Raw genomic sequence first — 8,015 nt, forward strand, 5'->3', positions numbered from 1 at the left:
TTGGATCAACCTCATTTTTGGGCTCATACCATAAAATTACCTGGAAGAATGGGTGGACGGCATGGATGAAACACACACATCATGGTGGGCCCACAGAGCACCGATCACTAGCCTTTCGCTAGTGGCAGCGTGAGTAGCCGATCCATTTTCCCCAATCTGTGAAAAAACAGAGGGGCAATTTTATTTTTTTTGTTCTCGCGCGCGCTCTCTCCCGCTCTCCCCCTAAATCTTCAGCTCCCGATCATCATCAGCCCCTGCAATCTTCCTCATTAGTAGCAGCCCCGACCAGCAGACCCCATCTTCCCCACAACATCAAACCCTGAAATTATCTCTCAAAATGGATGGACAGCCTGGATAAGTTAAAGCCCTAGATGTCCTCCATCCAAGGTTTGTTTCTTGTATTCTTCAATGCAGGGGTATTTTGATTTTTATTGCCTTTTCCTTTTTGTCATTTATGTTTCTGGAGTGCACTTGAGCAGAGAAAAAAGGAGCATTTCGAATTCCAAAGGCAGATTAGAGACCTCCTGCAAGAGAATCAAGATGCAGGATTTGGATTTGGTTTTCCAATCTAAGAGGTAATTTATTCGATTTCTTTTTCTTCTTTTTGAATCTGGTGTTGGATTCTATGATTTGTTGGATTTTTATTTTTGAATAGGATTTTTTAATTTTCTCTTGCTTTGTTAGCATTTTATTTTAGTGTAGTTTCGATTCTTTGAATCTTTTTTGTGGGGGAGAGAATCAACTTGTATTGGGTTGTTACCAAAGGGTTTTCAATGTGGCTTTTGATTGGGTATTTGACTGGCAACTTGCTAATGGGAGAAGTGCCGGATTGGATGCGACAGATGTTACTTGACAACGAATATCTTTCTTTACATAGCCTGTATCCTCCTGCCTAATTCCAATGTTTTTTTTTATCTTTAATATGCTTGAAAACTAACTTCTATGAATCATCTTTGATAGATGTTTCAGACATGCTGAATAATTGTTAAGAAGGATTGTACTGATGCTTCCTAGTATGCAGATAGAAACAAATATTAGATGGCTACCAACTTTTAATCTGGAGCAATTTTGGGGCATCCAGAATCAGAAGTGGGCCCATCAGATCAATAATCTGGCTAACCAAACCATGCATAGTGTCTCAATACATACCACATAGAAACAAATCACAAATCCATCAGCACCTGCATTATGTCACAATCCATGTGTTGAGGGAAAATAGGATTTTATCTTTCTTTTAATTTTTTAATTTTTCTAAATGTTTTCTATCTTCCTTGGGAGTATCTCATCTCCACCATGGTTAGGCGACAACTGGGGTTAAAAAGTATCATCCAAAAACCAGTATGTCTCACTCAAAGCGTACCAATTTTGTCCATGAATAGTACAGTTCCATATTGGCCTGAAACAGCCCAAATACAAAGACGACACCACCCAATGAAAACCCCATGCATGTAGGTAGTGAACCATATGATACACTATAACCCATTTTCAATCTACAGGATTTTCAGTATCACACTACAGTTAATCAATGCCAATGAATGGTGGAGATGGATGCTTCTTCTAGGCCTAATGGATCGGCCGTCTGGATGGCACTGACAGTCATGTGGTTCTGAGTGGAGGTTCCATAAGACGCTTGCAACAGCATTATTTCGCATTCAGATAATGCACAAGGACACATGTTTGGTTGCACCAAATATCATGCTATTTCAGTATAATTTATTGCAAAATTTTAGGCAATATATCATGAAATGTGGTGCAACCAAACACAACCTAAAAACTAAAAGATTCTTAGATTTTCACATTCAAGAAATAAGCCATGGCAGGAATAAACGAGTTTCTTCTCTTCACGTTCAAACACATGCATCTATCTGCATACTAGGAAACATCTGTAAATTTCTTAACAATGGAAAGAACATAACTGCAATTTGAGGGCTGCTTCCTTATTATGAATACTAGGAAACATTTGTAAATTTCTGCATTTCCTCTTGATTAAACTGAATATTCACAATTCCTCAACCAACAGAGTTTTATTATGGAGATAAATAGTAGCGGCAAATCCTACCAAAAAAAAATAATTATGGTTTGGACTACATGGAGATGTACAAAAGATAAAATCTTTGAATCATGCCAAAGGAGACGTGAAACCCAATCTTGATCAATACAAGAAAGGTGGAGATGTTGCCCTCTATGCAATTTGCAATTATAATTTGTTTCCAATGAGTTGTTTCGTATAATGAATGTTTCTTGGAAAAAGAAAATGCATGATTTTGGTGTAGTACCAGATTGTTGTTTTCATCTTATCATAGCATACAGTTTCTCATATTGCAATCAAATTTTGTGCTGCAGTGATCTTTCTTACAATAGTTTTACAGTGGATAGGTCTGCTCCAACTTATTGTTCACAAGGAACACTGTAAGATTACTTGTGTAATTATGGCTTCTTTACACTGTTCATTTCACATGGTTTCTTATATTATGCTGCTGAAAATTTCTGTGTATTTCATCAGCAACTTGTTTAGGACCTCTTCAATGTCGAACAATTCATAAGCTTCTAATGTTCTTATTGTTAAATTGCACAATGAGTTGTTGGTGATGGTCGTCCGTTTTGTTGCAGCCGCTTCTGTTCATCTTAAATGTTTATTAAACCTCGTCGAATATAATCTTATAATGCTTATTGTTGACCACATATTGATCTTGGAGTGGAGTTGTTCCATGCTTGAAGAGCTTCAATTGTCCAAAATGAGGTATATAATAATAGAAGTACAACACGAGTACCTTAAAATTCTTATTTTGTTCACATAATCCGTCTTTGGAGTTTCCAGCTCTTTCTTTTCTTATTTACAAATTATGCAACTTCTGTCATCTGTGACTGGTTCACCAACATGAACAGATTGAGTCACAGAAAGTCACCAACAAAAACAACTCTCTTTCTAATAGGATTTTCTTTGCTTTTTCTTTTTTAACATTGTGATGCTTTCTTATGATTTCATTTGCATTATGCATGAGACCAGTAATGTTTTACATTCATTGTGGTACTGTTGATTTGGATTGGTCTCTGGTGTAGGACTACAAAAGGAATTCTTTTATGGAGGCTGATTTGATATGTTCAAACATAATACAAAGTATGGAAAGGAAGTTGCAGGTAGCAATTGAAGCTATTGAGTGTGGTAAGAGCAACCTGGTATTTACCTTAAGCAGTATGGTATGAGACTTGTAAAATGTTGCAGGTAGCAGGAGTTTTTATGGTGGTCATGGTTGTGGATTTTATTATTTTGGATCATTAATGTGGTCTTGAATTTTGCTTATTTTGGATAATGAATGTGTGGATTTGCTGAATTCATTTGAGAAATGAGCTGGAAAAACGGATGAACAATATAATATTCAATGCATCATCAAGATGGGGCTTACAGTGTCTAGGTGCAGATGCTGATGAAAAAGAAGTAAGGAATGAAGCAGCCCGTTCAATCTGATCAATCTACTCCCTAGGGAGGTTGGAAATCAAATGATGTGTACAACAATTCAGGTATGGTTTGCACCAATTCAAGAGACTGTACATTAGGCATTCAATATATAAGACTGGAGTGAGATTGATTAGGCATTTAAATGTGTTGCAGGATGTTGTTTGAATTACTTGTCCTAACAGGTGCACAAGTTGGGATGGATTGGACTTCTATCTTGAGAAAACGCCATGATTTCAGGTAGTTATTATTGTAATGGAAAGTTAAAAAATTAAAAGAGAGAGAGAGATAATGAATTCCTGGAAAGAAATGTTCTTTATCATTAAGGCTGCTTTCACCAGGTTTGATGCAGAAATCGTTGTCAACTTCACAAAAAGACAAATAGCATCAGTGGCCACAGATTGCAACTTGGATTTAAACAAGGTTCGAGGTGCCGTCAACAATACTAACAGAATCCTCCAGGTCAGATTGTTGATTGGACCTGATTTTATTTAAATGATCTTGATAATCCATTTTATTTAAATGAGCAGACCCGGATGTGCGTCGGAGCTATCTGGATTTTGAGCGGGGGTCCCTGGAAGGTGGGAACCGCTGTTATGACCATGATGAAGCTGTCCATTTCCTATGGACAGCATTGGAGTGGCCTGGCCATTTGGACAGGCCATGTTTATGTATTAACTCGAAATTGATGGAGCAGACCCGGATGTGCGTCGGAGCTATCCGGAAGAGCGGGGTTCCCTGGAAAGAGGGAACCGCTATTATGACCATGATGAAGCTGTCCATTTTTTATGGACAGCATTGGAAGGGCCTGGCAATTTACGTCGGATGGCCGTGTTTATATCTGTATTTGCAGGGACCATACCCTTAACCTAAACCAAAACCTATGACTTAAAACTTTAACCTATAACCTAAACCTTAACCTTAACCTAAACCTAAACCTATAGCCTAAACTCAAATCCCTAAACCTTAACCTATAACCTAACCTAAACCTATACTTATAACCTAAAACTATTCCCAAATCCTAAAACCTATAATCTAAACCTAAGCTTTCCCTAAACCTATAAGCTAAACTCAATTCCTTAAAGCTAAACCTACACCTAATCCTAATCTCAACTCCCTAACCTAAACCTAAACATAAACTTGAAAACTCAAACTTAAACCCAATTCCGAACCTGAACCCGATTTCCTAAACCTAAACCATAACCCATTCTCAAATCTAAAAACCTATAACCTAAACCTAAACCAAAACCAAAACTTATAACCTAAACCCTAACTCATTCTCAAATCCCAAAACCTATAACCTAAACCAAAACCAAAACCTATAACTTAAACCCGAACCCATTCTCAAATCCCAAAACCTATAACCTAAACATAAACCTTAACCTAAACCTATAACCTATAACCAAAACCTATAACCTAAACCTGAACCCATTCTTAAATCCCAAAACTTATAACCGAAACCTAAACCTTAACCTAAACCTAAACCTATAACCTATAACGTATATCAAAACCACCTTTCCCTAAACCTTAACCTAAACCTATGACCTATAACCTAAATCAAAACCAAAACCAAACCTAAACCTAAACCTAAACCTAAACCTATAACCTATAACCTAAACCTAAACCTAAAACCTAATGTATTCTCAAATCCCCAAACCTAAACCTACACCTAATCCTAATCTAAACTCCCTAACCTAAACCTAAACCTAAACTTGATAACTCAAACCTAAACCCGATCCTAAACCCAAACTCGATTTCCTAAACCTAAACCTTAACCTATTCTCAATTCCCTAAACCTATTGCTTATAACCTAAACCGAAACCAAAACCTATACCTTAACCTAAACCTAAACCTAAACCTATAACCTATAGCCTAAACATAAACCTAAAACCTAAATGTATTCTCAAATCCTTAAACCTAAATCTGAACCTTAACCTAAACCTTAACCTAAACCTATAACCTATAGCCTTAACCTAAACCTGTAACCTATAGCCTTAACCTAAACCTAAAACCTAAATGTATTCTCAAATCCCTAAACCTAAACCTACACCTAATCTTAATCTCAACTCCCTCACCTAAACCTAAACCTAAACCCGATCCCAAACCCGAACCCGATTTCCTAAACCTAAACCTTAACTTATTCTCAATTCCCTAAACCAATTGCTTATAACCTAAACCGAAAGCTAAACTTATACTTTAACCTAAACCTATAACCTATAACCTAAATCAAAACCACCTTTCCCTAAACCTTAACCTAAACCTATAACCTATAACCTAAATCAAAACCAAAACCAAACCTAAACCTAAACCTAAACCTATAACCTATAACCTAAACCTAAACCTAAAACCTAATGTATTCTCAAATCCCCAAACCTAAACCTATACCTAATCCTAATCTAAACTCTCTAACCTAAACTTGATAACCCAAACCTAAACCCGATCCTGAACCCAAACCCGATTTCCTAAACCTAAACCTTAACCTATTCTCAATTCTCTAAACCTATAGCTTATAACCTAAACCGAAACCAAAACCTATACCTTAACCTAAACCTAAACCTAAACCTATAACCTATAACCTAAACATAAACCTAAAACCTAAATGTATTCTCAAATCCTTAAACCTAAATCTAAACCTTAACCTAAACCTTAACCTAAACCTATAACCTATAGCCTTAACCTAAACCTGTAACCTATAGCCTTAACCTAAACCTAAAACCTAAATGTATTCTCAAATCCCTAAACCTAAACCTACTCCTAATCCTAATCTCAACTCCCTCACCTAAACCTAAACCTAAACTTGAAAACCAAAACCTAAACCCGATCCCGAACCCGAACCCGATTTCCTAAACCTAAACCTTAACCTATTCTCAATTCCCTAAACCAATTGCTTATAACCTAAACTGAAAGCTAAAGTTATACCTTAACCTAAACCTATAACCTATAACCTAAACATAACCTAAAACCTAAATGTATTCTCAAATCCCTAAACCTAAACATACACCTAATCCTAATCTCGACTCCCTAACCTAAACCTAAACCTAAACTTGAAAACTCAAACCTAAACCCGAACCCGAACCCGATTTCCTAAACCTAAACCTTAACCTATTCTCAATTCCCTAAACCTATAGCTTATAACCTAAACTTAAACCTAAACCTAAACCTATAACCTATAACCTAAACATAAACCTAAACCTAAACCTGTAACCCATAACCTAAACCTAAACCTAAAACCTAAATGTATTCTCAAATCCTTAAACCTAAATCTAAACCTTAACCTAAACCTATAACCTATAGCCTTAACCTAAACCTGTAACCTATAACCTAAACATAAACCTAAAACCTAAATGTATTCTCAAATCCCTAAACCTAAACCTATACCTAATCCTAATCTCAACTCCCTCACCTAAACCTAAACCTAAACTTGAAAACCAAAACCTAAACCTGATCCCGAACCCGAACTCGATTTCCTAAACCTAAACCTTAACCTATTCTCAATTCCCTAAACCTATAGCTTATAACCTAAACTTAAACCTAAACCTAAACCTTAACCTAAACCTAAACCTAAACCTAAACCTAAACCTGTAACCTATAACCTAGACCTAAACCTAAAACATAAATGTATTCTCAAATCCTTAAACCTAAATCTAAACCTAAACCTAAACCTTAACCTAAACCTATAGCATATAGCCTTAACCTAAACCTATAACCTATAACCTAAACACAAACCTAAAACCTAAATGTATTCTCAAATCCCTAAACCTAAACCTACACGTAATCCTAATCTCAACTCCCTAACCTAAACCTAAACCTAAACTTGAAAACTCAAAACTAAACCCGATCCCGAACCCGAACCCGATTTCCTAAACCTAAACCTTAACCTATTCTCAATTCCTTAAACCTAAACCTTAACCTATTCTCAATTCCCTAAACCTATAGCTTATAACCTAAACTTAAACCTAAACCTTAACCTAAACCTATAACCTATAGCATAAACCTAAACCTGTAACCTATAACCTAAACCTAAACCTAAAACCTAAATATATTCTCAAATCCTTAAACCTAAACCTAAACCTTAACCTAAACCTATAACCTATAGCCTTAACCTAAACCTATAACATATAACCTAAAACCTAAATGTATTCTCAAATCTCTAAACCTAAACCTACACCTAATCCTAATCTCAACTCCCTAACCTAAACCTAAACCTAAACTTGAAAACCAAAACCTAAACCCGATCCTGAACCCGAACCCGATTTCCTAAACCTAAGCCTTAACCTATTCTCAATTCCTTAAACCAATTGCTTATGACAAAAACCGAAACCTAAACTTATACCTTAACCTAAATCTATAACCTATAACCTAAACATAAACTTAAAACCTAAATGAATTCTCAAATCCCTAAACCTAAACCTACACCTAATCCTAATCTCAACTCCCTAACCTGAACCTAAACCTAAACTTGAAAACTCAAACCTAAACCCGAACCCGATTTCCTAAACCTAAACCTTAACCTATTCTCAATTCCCTAAACCTATAGCTTAAAACCTAAACTTAAACCTAA

General features: G+C 36.1%; 1 long non-coding RNA gene across 1 annotated transcript; it reads left to right on the top strand.

Moving 5' to 3' along the window:
- The first annotated feature begins 795 nt into the window (after window positions 1-795).
- LOC131225876 (uncharacterized) lies at window positions 796-3,400 on the top strand. Its single transcript, XR_009161599.1, has 3 exons — window positions 796-880; window positions 2,611-2,740; window positions 3,061-3,400. It is a non-coding gene; the product is annotated as an uncharacterized LOC131225876 (long non-coding RNA).
- The last annotated feature ends 4,615 nt before the right edge of the window (window positions 3,401-8,015 follow it).

This window comes from Magnolia sinica, chromosome 14 (genome assembly GCF_029962835.1).
Source record: "Magnolia sinica isolate HGM2019 chromosome 14, MsV1, whole genome shotgun sequence".
NCBI lineage: Eukaryota > Viridiplantae > Streptophyta > Magnoliopsida > Magnoliales > Magnoliaceae > Magnolia > Magnolia sinica.